This window comes from Otolemur garnettii, unplaced genomic scaffold, assembly GCF_000181295.1.
Source record: "Otolemur garnettii isolate 467f Iridium unplaced genomic scaffold, OtoGar3 scaffold00044, whole genome shotgun sequence".
In the NCBI taxonomy this organism is placed as follows: Eukaryota; Metazoa; Chordata; class Mammalia; order Primates; family Galagidae; genus Otolemur; species Otolemur garnettii.
This window is the reverse complement of record NW_003852439.1, coordinates 1,467,256-1,483,644: the sequence shown is the minus strand read 5'-3', so window position 1 is coordinate 1,483,644 and position 16,389 is coordinate 1,467,256. Positions and strand designations below refer to the sequence as shown.

Here is a 16,389-nt window from a genome sequence, read left to right as displayed (position 1 = left end):
ACATTTCAAAACTATTAAGAAATGAGTATAATTGTGATGGATGTGTTACTTGGTTCAATGTAAACATTTCACATTGTACATCGAAGCAGTACCCTGAACCCCATAAATGCATCGGTGTACAAAGTTATGATTTAATAAAAAATAATTAATTATTTAAAAAAATAGGCTACATTGAGAACACACCATTAGAGATATTGTCATTGTGAAAACATCATGGAGTATACAAACCTAGATGGCAGGGCTTCCTGCATACCTGGGCTGTATGGTATGGCCTATTGCTCCTAGGCTACAGCCCTGTTTGCTGTACTGAATACTGCAGGCAATTGTAACTCATTGGCAAGTGTATCTAAACATATTTGTACATAGAAAAGGTACAGTAAAAATACAGTGGTATAATCTTGTAGGACCACTATTGTCCTTCACTGGTCAAATGTTTGCAGTGCATGACTATAGTTTAGATGTAGTTATTGACAATAGATGTCAAAATCAATATAGCTATATAGCAAGTTATAGTGATAAATGTAGGTATAATGACAGATATTAATGTAGATATAGGTACAGAAATAGAGATGGCTCTAAAGAGATATATACATACAGAGATAGGCATAGGCATATCAATATCTCTGAATTTTAGTCCTCTTAACACTGTGAGATAAGGTTCTTATATACCTACACATATCAGAGGAAAAGCTGGCCCCTCTGGTGTTATATTCAAGAATTTTTTACCATTCCTTTTGTTTAGATTCTGATCACAGAGAGAGTTAACTGATGGTAGCTCTTATTTCTAGAGGAACTTATCTGTGCTGGATCTGTCCTGAGTCTGTGCTAAATGCTCCGTGCAGAATGACATTCAGTCATCACCTAACTCTAGGCAACAGATGTTGCCAATATTTCATGTTTTATAGGGAAGTGAATTTATAAGTTAAATAATTACCCAAAGTTGTGCAGGTGGTGAATGAAGGGCCTGGAATTTAAACCTGTTTGTTTGACCCTTAACGCCAAGCTCTTGGCTACCATAGTGCTCCTCAAAGGGCCACTGTGCTTGATTCTCTGACTTGATGAAGATTAAGTTAGATCAGATGATGCCAAAGTAACTGTTTAAAAATTTGGTCAAGAGGGGTATGTTAGTTTGCTGGGGCTGCCTTGGGAAATTGTCACTTACTGGGTGACTTAAACAACAGAAATTTGCTTTCCCATAGTTTTGGAACCTAGATGTCCAAGATTAAGGTAGTTTCTTCTGAGTCCTTTCTCATTGACTTGTAGGTGGCTGGCTTCAATTTCACATGGCATTCATTCTCTCTCTCTTTCTCTCTGCTATCTCCTAATCTTCTCCTCTTCTTACCAGGACATCAGTCATGGATTAGGGCCTACCTTAATGACATCATTTAAAATTCATTACCTTTTTAAAGACTCTAATTCCAGATACAGTCACATTCTGAAATATTTGAGTCAGGATTTCACCATACACATCTTGGAAACACAATTCACAATAAAGGGTTAATAGATATCCTCATTATATCTCTCCCTTTTTGTGGTCTTTAGCCACTTCATATATTAAGGGGTTTTTGTACTGTCTTTGGAGAAAACAGTGAGTTAGTATTTTAAGGAAGACTGTGAGATCACCTACAAATCTGTGTAGAAAAAATAATAACTCAGTCTAGTATTCTCACTGTAAATCAAGGGAGGGCAGTATGTTGAAAATCTAACAGAGACAGTGGTCTTCCAGAACCAGCTCTCCTACTAAACTTGCCTTGCAACCTTGTGGAAATCCCTGTTCCTCCTGGGCTGTTGGTCTGGATCAGAGATTTGAAGCTCAAATGTCCACAGGGGCTGGCCAGCTGCAGTAATGGAGAGGCAGGCAAGAGTGACAAAATAGGGGATGGTGGGAACTGTGTCAAATTGGAGATCATCCTATTAAATAAAGGAGACAATGCTCAGCCCCAGCCAGTCAGTATCAGGTTGAAATATAAGCCCAGTGTTGCCAGTATACCAGTTTTACTGGTTTGCTTTATGGGTCTATTATCAAACAGAATTGTATACTGTTGAAACTGGATGTGGAGGGACTTAGTTGCTAGTAGTGACAAAGTACTTGAATCTAAAACCTGTTTTCAAAATGACAGTTTTCTTGAGTCAATATTTTCATTAAAATAGTTCTGGCAATTAAGTTCCCAAACTTGCCACCACGCACTCATGTTGGTAGCACTGTACAAACAACTCAGTAAGGTTTCATGACCTTGGTTATATCAGTGTCTCATAGTTGTGCTCATGGAGACATGTGGCAGTGTCTTGCTGAGTGGCATTCCTTCCTACTGCTGCATGTTTTGGGTATCATATGAGAATGTCAGAGATTGAAATAGAGCAATGAACAAACATTCATAAATTTCTTGTTAAACTTGGCTAGAGTGGAAGCAAAATCAAGGATGTGTTAGTCCCAGTTTATAGCAGTATACAAATGGAGTAAATGTTTTCCGAAGCGGAGAGAAAGCATCACTGATGAAGAGAGGTCAGGGTGGCCAGTAATGAGCAGAACTGACAAAAACATTGCACAATTTCATCAAATTAGGAGTCAAAATTATTGGCTGACTATAATAAGAAGCATAGCAGACCATCAATAGAGAATAACAATAATCATTCAAAACAAATATTAACTGAAAGTCATGGCAAAAAGCTCATGGTTCTTGTATCATGACAATGCACCAGCTTTCACGCACTGGCCAAGAGGGAATTTTTAGTCAGTAAATAAATAACCATATTGGAACACCCCATATTCACCTGATCTGGCCCCTAATGACTTTTTTCTTTATCTAAAGATAAAGGAAATATTGACAGGAAGACATTTTGATGACATTCAGCACATCAAGGGTAAACAATGACAACTCTGATAGCCATTCCAAAAAAGAAATCCAAAATTGTCTTGAGGGGTGGACTAAGTGTTGATAAATAGCTTCCCAAAGGGAAGGTCACCATAGTGGTATTCAAAATGAGGAATATAGCACTTTTTTCTAGGATAAGTTCATGAACTTAATTGTTAGATCTCATGCAGGCTCTAGTTTAAGTCAATTTTTGCAATCAAACTGTAAGAAGAACCTTAATAAATGAGGATCCTTCTTCCATGTTGGGAGCATTTGTCAGGATCTAGAGGGGCAAAGAGGTATCATTTTGTGTGTTGACTCTGGCAAAAATTAATATTTCTGACAATAACACCTGTTGACAAGGATGTGGAACAATGGTAATTCTCTCATCTTGCCAATGGGAGCATGAATTTGTTTTATACTTTGAAAAGTAGTATATTTTACGTTAAGTATAATTGGAAATTCTTGGGATCTTTTCTCTCACCACTTTATGGGTTATTTTATTTTATTATTTTATTTTTGAAAGAGAATCTCATTTTGTTGCCCTCAGTAGAGTGCTGTAGCGTCATAGTTCACAGCAAGCTCAAATTCATGGGCTCAAGTGATCCTTTGCCTCAGCCTTCCAAGTAGCTGGGACTATAGGTGCCCGCCACAAGGCCTAGATATTTTTAGACATGAGGTCTCGCTCTGGCTCAGGCTAGTCTCAAACCTGTAAGCTCAAGCATGCTTTGTGGGTTATTAAAAATCTCACTCTTAGTTACATAGAATGCTTCCCTAAGATGAGTTCTGATAAATACCATTTCTCCCTCTTGCCTCTTGTTATATCAACATGCAAATTTAATCTAAACTTCCCTGATTTAACCCAGCACCACCATCATCCCCTACCTTCTGCCAGAAGATTTTACAGGAATTGACAGGAGATTGGGTGACATCCACTTGTTAATAATAAAGAGTTATACGGTATACAACAATGATTAGAACCTGTCAGAGGCCTGAATAAGTTTGGAAACAGTCTGTGAAGTCAAACAGAAAAAGACCTCTAGGAAGTTCCACTGAGGACCCAGGAAAGGTGGTTGTCAGTAAGGTTATGCTGGTCACTTGAGTCCCTGGGTCCCTGCTCACCAGCTTGGCCCTCCCCGTCCATAATTCCAGGTATTGCCAAGCTCTCTGGGTATTGTCCCTAAGCTCTTGGATATTGTCCCCAAATGCCCCAGAAGCTGATGAACTTTCTCTCTAAAATGCACAAGTTCCTTGGAGGTACCTGGGAGGTCAACTGCCAAAGTCAGCTTAGTTTTTCTCCCCATTGGGGTCCAAAATTTAAAGTCCGAGGTCTCTGGAAGTGAGGTGATATAGATAAATGGTACACCCACCCCTCTTTCAGGTATTAAGATGTACAGGCACACAGTCTTGTTACACAAAGTAGAATTCACAGCCCAGAGGAGATGTTTTATTACCATACTATCATGTCATTCATATCAAACATAGTCATTTTTTACCTTGGATTTTTTCTTAAATTTACTCAAAAGACTACTTCTGAATTTCCACCATGTAGAAAATTTTTAGGAAGGTCTTTATTATTTACATCTAGCAAAATTACATTATCAGAAAGATGCAGTGTGATATACTCCTCTGAAATACATTGCGATTTGCATATGGACCAAAAAATAGTTAATTTTTCTAAATGTTTCCTGTATACTTAAAATTACTGTGTCTTGAACACTTGTGGCATAGAAAGGTGTTAGATAATAAATAAATGACTGCAATGGTTTGCCATTAGAATCTTCACATCTTACTGGTGTACTGTTATTACATGAATTTGGAGAGAGGAGTGTGCAACCTCCCTCTCTATTTGTGTGCTGGATCCTTCCTAAGGTGCTGTCATCACTCATTCTCTCTGTTTTGTAACCAAACTGACCATGGGAAACCTTGGGGGGGGGGGGTTCTAGGAGGAAGGAACTCCTTAAAACTGTAGTTGCTAGAGCAGTGACCACCCAGGAGCAAGGTTTGGAGGGTAACAGAACTCTGTGCCCCTCCAAATTACCCTGAGAGTCTCACTCACAGGATACTCTTGTGAGGAGCAGTGCCCCTTGGGGACTGCTAGTTGTTGAAACTGCTCATACCCTGATCTGTCATTAAGCCCTACTCCCATGCCTCAAGGAATTGGTGTGACCACAATACTTTTCCAGAACCCAACTTCTCATCCCAGAGGCTCAACACCCCCTACCCTCCACACCTCCTTCCCTCACACTCCCCAGTTGCAACCCTTCCTGATCCCTATTAGCTCCCTCACCCCCATACCTCCTTCCTGGTGACCTCAAGGCACTTAGAAAGGGCCTGGACATGGAGGTAAAGAGGCTGAACTTGCCCATTTTACTCACCACTTCTGTAACCTGTCCATGAACCCAAGTAAACACTGAATTCTTACCCAACACTAGACACAGGAGAGGGGAGGCCCCTTGTGAGCTCGAAACTGCAGTCTACTTGAGACACCCAGTAATTATATAAGTTAATGCACTTATCGGCTAGCTGGATTTAACCTTTCCACAATGTATGTATGGTTCAAAAATCATGTTATACATAATAAATGGAATTTTACATGTCAGTTTGAATAATAAATAAGTTTGAGGGAAAAAAGATAATGACTTTAGAACAAAAAATCCCCATCATTCTCATATCTAATAGCACTGTCAGCCACACATAAACCAGGAACCTGGAAACTTCTAAACTTTCTTGAGGCAATGGAATTCCCTGGAGATCTCTCATGGTGTAGTTTCCTCTTGGAGGATGGGTTTGGGTGTCTGAGAATGATTCATTCTTTCTTTTTTTCTTTTTTTGCAGTTTTTGGCTGGGGCTGGGTTTGAACCCGCCACCTCTGGCATATGGGGCTGGCGTCCTACTCCTTTGAGCCACAGGCACCGCCCTGGGATGATCCATTCTTCATGGCTGATATATTGTAAATTCATTGAGACATCACATTATTTCAAATGTTATTATTCCAGCTTGTCTGTATGCTGCCTGATCATTTTCACCTGGGCCTTGAATTCTTTGGAATTCTTGGGAATTCTTTGGAAGTCAATTTTTATCACCATGCACATTCGACATTTTTTTTCTGGAGAACTACCCCTGCGGTGAGTACACTAACATATATCATCTATGTGTGTTTACAAATAAGCAGATATTTTACAGTCATTTGAACTGCTATTTATACTCAGTGCTATAAATTTCACTCATAGTGCTGCATCCCCTGAGTTCCATTATCTCTTATTTTATTAGAATTTATATTGAAAGATTCTTAAATTTCTCTTAAGAAAACTTCTTTGACCCATGTGTCTTTTAGAAATACGTTGTTCAATCTTTTGTAGTTTTATAGCTATCTTTCTTTTATTAATTTCTAGATAATTTTGTGGCCTGAGAGCAACCTTTCTATGATTTATTAACTTATTGTTTCCTTTCTTATGTAGATTGATGTTCATTTACTAGAATATAAACGTATTTGGGGGGGGGCTAAATAAGTTATTTTTCTTTGTGTTCTTCATCAGAAATTCCTGTAAGAAATGCCTTATGATCTTATTTTTAATCTTACTGTGGTGTGGAAGGGAAAGCTCCTTTGCTCTTTGAAGCTTCACTGCTGAAATGAACTGACAACAACTTAATAGGAGAGAAAAGCACATGAACTGTGAACATGCATTAACATAGGAGCCATGCAAAGTAAGAGCCACAGAAGGGTCAGGTGCTGAAGTTTAAATAGCACCCTGACCATATGAGACAGGGACATGGAGGTGTAGGCCGTTTAGAGGGGCAACAAATGCTTTTTCAGGGAAATGAATGAGCCCAAACAAAAAACAAGTGGCCTGGAACAAGATATCTAAGGTCCAGGGAAGGTGACTGCAAGTCCTGGCAAGTGAGGGGCAGAAGTTCACTGTGCACAGCAGTTGTCTTATTATGCAGATAAAGTCTCTCAGGAAATCTACTGGGGCTGACCTCAGAAGAATAAATGAAATGAATTCCCTGGTGGCTAATCTTTCTTGGCCATTTCATAGTATTTCTATGGATGAAGTTTTAATACAATTCCATTTATTCTGAGGAACTTCCTTTAATGAGATCGGAAACCTGCAGAGACAGTTCCTCTTAGTGATTCCACAAAACGAGATCAGAGATCAGAGATCAGGGTGGCAGAAGATCAGAAAGAGACCTTGGTTCTGAGGACTGAGTCTGAGGCTTTGCAATTTCCTTTAGTTCAGAGCATTCAGCTTGCCACAGTGTCATATTCTGACATAATGTTTCACAACACTCAACGCTGTGAATTTCCTATGTTGAACTAAATAGTTCAACAAATGAACTATAGTTTCATTGGATAAATATTTTCACTAGCAGAAACTGTAAATATTTCTTATGTTTTGACATCAAATTTAAATCTCTCTCTTATTCTCCTTGATATCTTATCCACAATATCAAGGTAAGATTTATAGGTTTCTATTTTCTTTGCAATTGTTTCACAACACTGGTATTTCATGTGGGTTCTAACTCAAAGTGCTGTTTCTATCCCTATAATTAATATTTTTGAATTCTGATTTTTTATTACATATTTTTGTAGATCAATGAAATAAAGAAATGGCTCCAAGACTGGACAAGAAAAAAATAAGATTCTTTTTTGCTATTGCATCTAATGTTAAGGTAAAATCCCTTGGGTTTACTAGCATTGCATCATAAAAACAGAGGAAAATGTAATCAATAATTGTTAATGACTCAACTTTATTTTGAAGGATCACAGCAAAACATTTGAGGGAAGGAATAAAGTTGCCAATGAGATCACTAACACTACACGTGTCAGGTTTAGAGTTCAGAGAAGTCAGGGGGTCAAAAACCCAAACTTGGGAAGAATTTGGCTGCTAAGTTTTACCATAATTGAATTTTTGAGCCTTTTTGTCCATTGAGTGAACTGAGTTCTACATTTTCTCTTGCTGTTCGCCACAGAAAAAAATGTGGGTATCTGGGGCTGAACCTTTCTCTAAACAATGATATGAAATTGAATTACTGATACCATAGCAACAGTTTATATTCAAAGGGACATAAACTGTGGCTTAATTTTATACCCCAAGAAATTACTGCATCTCAGGAATCTAAGGACAAAAGAACTAAGCTGGCAGAAAGTAAAAGGCCTCTGTAGGAGGTGAAGAAAATAGAAGAAATAGAAATCTACAAGTGAGTTACAGACGGAACACCAGCCTCTCAGGAACCCCTGTTGGACTTGTTTTTTATAAGATTTGTCCAAAGCTTAGACACAATTAATACACAAAGATAAACAAATGTCCAGAAGACACATGCATGGAGAAAGAATTCACAAAAGAAAAACAAAGTACCTTGAGTTTTACAAATGACCAAATACTGTTAAGTTACTAACCATTTCCTGATCCCCAGTGCTGCCCAGACTGAGTGAAAACTCCATTCATTCCAATATTTTAAGGGTTGGTGAACATAATCTTTAGGAAAGATTATGGTGGTGGTGCCATAATCTTTAGGATTATGGTGGTGGTGCCATAATGCTTTAGGAAAGCATTTTGGTGTAGGATGAACCACATTCATAAAAATGATTGTGCTATTTTATAAACCCAGTTGTCACTGCTCTATGAAATGTGGTAAGGACATTGGTACAAGGAGAATAGAGCTATATGATAAAGATAAAAGGAAGGAAAAATTAGGGAAATACTGAGAATGAGTGAGAAAATATTCTCAATTCAGAAGGTGACAGACATTCCATAATTGAAAAGGAAACAATATTACGGCAGTTCTGTTCCTACTGTACTTTTGGAGTCATATTTAATGTGTTTTGCCTGTATGGATAAACCGTGTAAAAGTACTAATGGGAGGATAATGGGAACATGGGCAGATTATTTAAAATCATACTCAGTTATTGTTCTTTATCTGATGAAAACACATCTACCCCATAGGAAAAGAATTCAAGAGATGAAAGAAGAGCCACAGCTAGCAGAGCTCAAGTGCAGACACCAAGATAATGTGCATCTATCTGCCTGACACTTGCAGAATCCTTCAGCACCTAAAGCAGGTGAACTCATGGCCCTGAGACCCCCCTAAACATAGTTTCTGGTTTTGCTTTTTCAGATGACCACTTCTGACACGAAAGCTACACACTACTGTGTAAGATTTTTTCCTTGATTTTCTGCATAGCCTGAATGTGAATGTGTTTATCTCCCACAGCTGAGGACTAAAATACTGAAAGGAAGATGGCAGACGGGACCTGGGAGGCTGCCTGCTGGAGGTGCAGGTGAGTGATTGTGATAGACATTTTTAAGGATGTTTTTGGAGTTTTAAAGTAAAACTGTCAGTGTCTAATAAAGAAATTAGTGTTCTAGTTCTTATTCAATGCATTCTCCCTCTATTTTCAAAATTGGAAATAATGCAAGAAATTTATGGGATGGCAACACCAGCACCAAGGAAACCTGGTACCCAGGGTGCTGCACAGAGAGGTAGGAGCTCACTGTGAAGGCAGCAGCTTAACTTGCAAGAGACAGTCCACACACTCTGCTTCTCCTTTCGGGGGTGATTGTTCTGTTTCCTGGAAACAGTCCCAACTAGTTACTAAAGATAACAGGAGTCTCCTGGGGTAGCAAGACACTTTTTATCAGGTCCCCCAGCCAGATGGGACTTCGATGGGTCTCCTGTGAATGGTGGAGCTCTGGCCTCTCCAGTGAGGTTGGGTCTCACTGTTACTCCTGACCCAAAGGAAGACTTTAGTCCAGAAGAGAAACAGTTAGCTCTCCCTCCCTCCTTAAGTCAGTGCTGAAAGCTTTATTTTTCTTACATTTGGGACGGATAACAGCAGTAACATTTTAGAATGTGGGCTGAAAGTGCTGATGAGACAGGACATTTTCTTGCTGTGTCTTTCTGGATCAATATTGTACCATGAGGTCCACTTTGAGACAGGAGACATTTATTTCCTATTTCCTATTTTTAGAGCTTCCTTTTTCTGTTCTATTAAATTGTTTATTCTGCACTATAGAACTCTACTAACAAATGAAATATCTATGGAAATTTACTCCTCTAAAATTGTAACTGTAAAACATTGTGATTAGTTCTTGCAGATGTTTCCCACTGTCCTTACTACTATACTAGTGCATTTCTGTTCCTCAGTGTTTATTAATACCTAGTCAGATATGGGAGTCAGGTCAAATACCAGATCAAGGGTTTTTTTTTTTTTTTTTGAGACAGAGCCTCAAGCTATCCCCCTGGGTAGAGTTCAATGGCATCATAGCTCACAGCAACCTCCAACTCCTGGGCTCAAGCGAGTCTCCTGCCTCAGCCTCCCAAGTAGCTGGGACCACAGGCACCCGCCACAATGCCCGGCTATTTTTTTGGTTGCAGCCGTCATTGTTGTTTTGGCGGGCCTGGGCTGGATTTGAACCTGCCACCTTAGGTGTATGTGGCTGGCGCCTTAGCCACTTGAGCCACAGGCACCGAGCCCAGATCAAGGGATTTTAAAAAGTGTTTCAGGGCATGAAGACAAGGACACAGTGCTCTAGGCTGTTCTCATTTTAATTTTTGATCTTTGCTTAAGTTATAAGCGATTTTCCCTGACACACGTCGGGAAACTACCAATTCAGTGTTGATTTCCAGCTAGTTTGAGTCCTGACCTGTCCCCAGTTGACCAATGTATGAGAACACCTGGAAAACGGCTCTGTGAGGTCTTCCTTAGACAGGGGTGGGGGGCTCAAGGGTCTCCCAAGCATTTGGTAAAGGTTGAGTCTCTGGTGAGGGACCCAGTGTATGGGATAGACAGTGAGATGGCAGAGGGGACATGGGGGCTTCTTACTCTACACAGAAGAACATACAAGTCACAATGAGTCCACGTCCCTGCTCTGGCATTTATCAGATTCAAGACCTCAGTCATTTCCCAGGAGGAGGAGGGCCTGGATTCCTGCAACTGTGGACAGGAAAAGGGTAAAGGCTGTGGTTATTTTCACTGTGAATATTTTAGGAATCTGTTTTCTTTGCCTAACACCTTCTCCTAGCCTCGTCTCTGGCTTGTGTGTTCTGAGATATCTTTTCTGTGTCTTTATTTGTCAAAACTCAAAATCTTACTCTAGAGCCTTACAGGCTTCACCGATCAGAACTCACAATCTTTGGGGGATATTGCCTGAAGCCTCCAGGAGCTTAGAGGCCAAGGCTGAATGGTTTTCACTGCTATGTTTCTGGAGTGAATATGCAGAAGGCCACTGCACCCCACTGCTTTAAGTCTCATGGCACAGGGGGCCCCTGACAGATTGATTCCCTTTTTGTGAGATGTTGCTGGATGCCTGACACCTTGTTTTTTATTGTTGCTGTTGCAGTTTTACTGATTTTCTGCTTAGGGTTAGTTGACAAATTTGTTGAGAATATCTGCTATAATCTTCAGAAATGAAAAATGTGAAAATTCATGTCTCCCTCTCTATATTGCATGCTTTGATCAATGTTGAACACTCTTTAATGAAATAAATTCCATAATTGAACACTATCTCATCTCTGCTGGCATCTGTGCCATACAGAAGGCCTCTAATGTTACCCTGGATAAACTATTCTGAATTGTCACAGGTTACATATTTGTAAGAGATAATGCACTTTGGAATTGAGATATTGAAGAGTGAAAGTGATTAGCTACAGGACCAATTCACATCAAACGTCTTAAATTATGGTCACATGAGCTGGTTCTCCAGTGCCCAGTGTAGCTGTGACAGCTGGCTAAATCCTCAGATCATACCTCACAGGACCATTACACTTGAACTCAAAACACATTTGTTTCAACTCTGCTATTTAGAATTCCCAACTTGTTTTTCCATGGTCAAAATTATTCTTTATGTCATAGGGCACTTAAAATTTGGTGTTACCTGTGAATTAGGATAAATCTTACAGCTATACCCAACCCCCTTATATAGGTAACATTGTTTCTGTGAGAAAACCCTTTCCCTGTTACCCTACAAAACTGCAGGACTCTACATCTCCCCAGGGCTCTAGGTGCCCACGCAGCACCTCCAGAGAGAAGAGCCCTTGTCAGGGAGGGAAGCAGAGAGAGACGGACAAACGTGCAGGAGGAGCTGAGGAGCTGGGATCCACTTCCAGTCTACCTCCTGCAAGATAGGTGACCCTGGGGGAATTTTCTCCATCCCCTTAGATTAAGAGCACTGTGGTCATACTCACCTTGCAGAGTTCTGAGAATCAGAGATTAGACATGAAATGCCTACAGCAAGTTCTTCTAAAAGTAACTGTGATTCATGCAAGGGGGATTGACTTTTCATTCCTTTCATTTTCTCTGTTCCTACTACATCAGGCATGAGCTACTGTGCTGGGGTGAGGGGAGGTGTGAGTGATCCTGGACACAGATGGCTATCTGTCTGGCAGAAGCTTCTTCATCACAATGTCCTGCCTTTGCTCTTTCCTGGCACAGAGCCCCAGCCACCCTTCATTTTAGACACAGGCAATGACATGTGGTCACAGCAGTTTGTCTCCAGGACTTCTTCATTCCCAGCAGTCAATGGGACTTAGTGGCAGGCAGATTTTGGCACTACTGCTACTGGTTTGAAGCTCAGTGGAGAGGAAGGTGCCAGGGTCTGTCACCTAGCTCATGGGGTTGAGTTTCTATCGGTGTTGGTGGTTTTGTCCATCAGATCAACAGCTTTCAAAACTACCATTTTCTGGCTTGGCACCTGTAGCTCAGCAGCTAGGGTGCTAGGCACATACACCCTGGCTGGCGGGTTTGAACCCAGTCCAAGCCAGCTAAACAACAATGACAACTGCAACAAAAACAAAAAAATAGCTGGGCATTGTGGTGGGCACCTGTAGTCCCAGCTACTCGGGAGGCTGAGGTGAGAGAATCGCTTAAGCCCAAGATTTGGAGGTTACTTTGAGCTGTGATGCCACAGCACTCTACCAAGGGTAACATAGTGAGACTCTGTCTCAAAAAAAAAAAACTTTACCATTTTCTTTTTTTTTCTAGAGACAGAGTCTCACTTTATTGCCCTCAGTAGAGTATCGTGGCATCACACAGCTCACAGCAACCTCCAGCTCCTGGGCTTAGGCAATTCTCTTGTCTCAGCCTCCAGAGTAGCTGGGACCACAGGCGCCCGCCATAACATCCAGCTATTTTTTTGTTGCAGTTTGGCCAGGGCCAGGTTTAAACCCACCACCTTCAATATATGGGGCCAACGCCCTACCCACTGAGCCACAGGTGCTGCCCAACTTTACCATTTTCTGCTCTGCAGTTGAACATTGATTTGAGAGGACCTGCTTCTTCCCCAGGACCAGCCAACATGCCAAATCTCACATTCAGAGGCCATGGACCACTTTCTGCCCTAGTCCTGGGCTCTGAGACTCAGAGGCCATCTCCAACTGGGCCATTCAGTACTGTGATCTGATGATCTGACAGAATAAACAGACTCTACACCGTGTTCATCTTTTTTCACCTTGAGCCAACAGAGAATCATGTCATCGGTAGTGGTGCAGGGCCTGGAGCACCAGGATAAAGCTGGCCGAGGACACAGTGCTGCTCTCAGGTTCCAAGGTAACACATTTGGGGGCATCTCATCCCCATCATGGGGAGGAGGAAGGAGGCTGGTTATAGAGGTCAGAAATTCCTGGTTTGTGACCTGCCTGCAACCCTGGCCATGTGTCCAGCTCTGTGAAGGATGAGACCTGGCCCTGCCTAGGAGGACTTCACATGTCACAGAAGAAAGACACATGGCACCCATAGCACACAGGTTGTGGTCATCTCTGGGGATGAACAGGGGGCTTTGGGGGAGAACAAAGAAGCAAGAAGCTTTCTGGGGTTGCTGAGTTTAGGGGGAGCAGGACACCTGTTCCTGCAGAGCTTCAACCTGCACCGAACCTGAAGGAGCCTGGAGGCTGCATGAGGGCCACTCAGAGAAGCTGCCGGGAGCTCAGTGGCACTGGGTATGTGGAGATAGATAGGTTGATTTCTGATAGGGCCAAACCCTGCCCAAATAGGGTGGGCCCACCTAAAAGAATCAAACTCTACCCTTTCTCACTGGATATCCCACCTAGAAAAGGTAAATGGGCCAACCCCCACCCTTCCAACAGATGTCCAACCAGGAAAAGGAATGTCCCGACCCCACTTTCCGACCTTTAAAACCCCCATCTGCCATTACCCACATGTGCATTTCTTCCCAGTTGGAGATCTCACCCCACCTGTACCCAGGTGGAATAAAACCATTTTAATTACACAAACCAGGACTCCATTTCATCCCATGCCTCAGAATAATCTTTCATCTTTGGCTCTATAACCTTCCAGACTTCTCAGCAGGGCACCTTGCCTCAATCCAGGGGTATCCAGGGGAAAGAGTTCACACCAGTGCATCCCTGGAAGCTCACACCAGTGCATCCCTGGAAGCTCATTAAGACCATGGAAGATGGAAGGAGCCTGGAGGCACCCAGACAGGATTATCCTTGTGGGCTGAGACTCAGCAGGTGGGATGGTACTGAGATAGAGCCAAGTTCTCTGACTCCTGATGTGCAGTTAGATTAGAGAACCTGGCTTACTTCCCCTGCAGGGATAGAACTGGTTTCCCCTCCCCCTCTCTAAATATGCCGTGGGCCATTTGTTGGCAGCCCTCTGCCTTTTGCCTGGCCTCTCTCTATAATCCAATCTTCCTGCAGACTTGAGATTCTGTTAACACTATCTTTTGGCATTTTTACATTTTGCATGTGTCCTTTTGTTAGAAATCAATAAAAGCCTTCTTAAGAAGTCAGAGAATTCCCACATTGTCCCAGTCTGCTGCTCGGCCTGAGATAATGTACGGCTTTCTCCAGGCATTCTCAGGCTCTGTGTTTTAAACTGGCACAGATTATTTTTCCTCAGCATTGTTTCCTAGTCAACTTTCAAGCCAGGTCGGGGTTCTTGTGCCACAAGCCCCAAAATGGGGTGACCTAGGGATTAGGCCCTCAGAAGATCCTTGTAGCTGAGTCCACAATCCGTAGAAAAGACGGTTATTGCCCTGAATGTGTGAAGGAGCCAGAAAATCCAGAGACCAGCGTGATGAATGTCCTGGAGGTCTGGGGAAAGTAACGTGGTTCTATCAGATAACTTTTTCTGTTTAAGTTTATTGGGGCCCAATGAGAATAAAAATGAGTCCTGGTCTGGCTGAGTAGAAAGGAGGCCTTGGCCTTCAGAGTGAGGGATTCTGGCAGGAGCTGCACGTCCATCCTGGGCTGCTTCAGCTCATCCCCAGCACCCTCTGATTCCCACCCTGAGGCTCAGGTTTGCTCTCTGGAAGTTTCCACACAACACCCTCAGGCTTTCCCTGTAGTAGAGCTAGTTCATTCTAGAAATATTCATGGAGCACCTGCTGCCTGCCAGTCCTAGGGGCCTAGTGACCACATGGGGAGGTTCTTAACCCTATAAGGTGTTGACTTGTCACTATGCAGCAGAGATGACAGGTTAGCAGGGGCTGGGGCAGCCTGGTGGGTTTGTCCTAATTGTTTAGCAACAGGAGAGAAGATTCTTAAAGCTGCCATTAAAGGTCTTAGGCTCAATGGTTCCACCAGAAAGCAATTTTAAGGCCAGTGCAGCAGATCAGGAGAGAATAACTTCTGAGGGGACTGGGCTATTTGTTTCCTTCTAATTTTATCATGTCATGTAACTACTGGCAGGTAATACATGACACTGGGGAGGCACCATAGGGGTCTCTGTGGACCTACTGTACCAGAAATTGCTACCTTGACTCTATCCCTTCAGTGACTGGTGCCATTAAAAAAAAAAAATAGTTTCCCAAAGGAAAAAAAAACTATAATCAACTGCCCCTTTCTAATAGCAAATTTCAGAGTCACTGATATTAAAACAACCAACAAAACAAAAACAGGAGCAACATCACTGTAATGTGCTTATTTCTTACTTTATAAAGGGTGCAAGATAGAACATTTTAAATAAAAATGTATCCTAATCATGGGGAACAGTACTGGTCAGGCAGTAACATATATACTTCCAAAACAGAAAAGAAGCAACCAGAAAATGAACTCTGAGCAAAACCAAATTAGTTTTATAATTTTGTAGAAGGGGACAGCATTGAAAGTTGACTTTCGCAAAGTCTCTTAAAGGACAACACTGGTCGCCCTGTGGGAGTAATGCCCCAAAGGGAAGCTGATCACTGGCAGGCTCCATAACAAAAACTTTCAAGCTCCACTAACATTCAGAGCTACACCAGCTCATTTTAGAAAGTACACTCTTCCCAAACGTGTGTTTATTAATAAAGGACACATTTGTACAATGGTGTTTTCCTTATTTAAAAAAAGCCTACACTGGCTGAGAAAGGCATCGTAAGAGCAACTTCTTTCCACTTGGATGCACTCATCAGTCCTTCCTCCGAATAGCCTGCCATTCCGACCACCTGACCTTCACTCAGGTCTGGCCTGGGTTTCCTCCGCTGTTACCTGCCTGCTGCCCTCCCCATAAGCCTGAGCCCACGAAGCCATCCTGGACCCTGTCTTAAGTATTTAAAGAAAATAAAACTGCTTTTGTGTTAAAAAAAAAAAAAAA

At 41.9% G+C, this 16,389-nt stretch overlaps 1 long non-coding RNA gene across 2 annotated transcripts in view; it reads left to right on the top strand.

Annotated features, from left to right (window-relative positions):
- The window catches only part of LOC111725596, an 18,204-nt gene extending 3,460 nt beyond the window's left edge, over positions 1-14,744 (top strand). Inside the window, exons 3-7 of one of the 2 annotated variants that reach the window (XR_002773627.1) lie at positions 5,852-5,980; positions 7,447-7,526; positions 8,801-8,916; positions 9,069-9,135; positions 13,103-14,744. This is a non-coding gene — a long non-coding RNA (uncharacterized LOC111725596). The remainder of the gene's footprint in view (positions 1-5,851; positions 5,981-7,446; positions 7,527-8,800; positions 8,917-9,068; positions 9,136-13,102) is intronic. The other variant, XR_002773626.1, reaches the window with a different exon arrangement.
- The last annotated feature ends 1,645 nt before the right edge of the window (positions 14,745-16,389 follow it).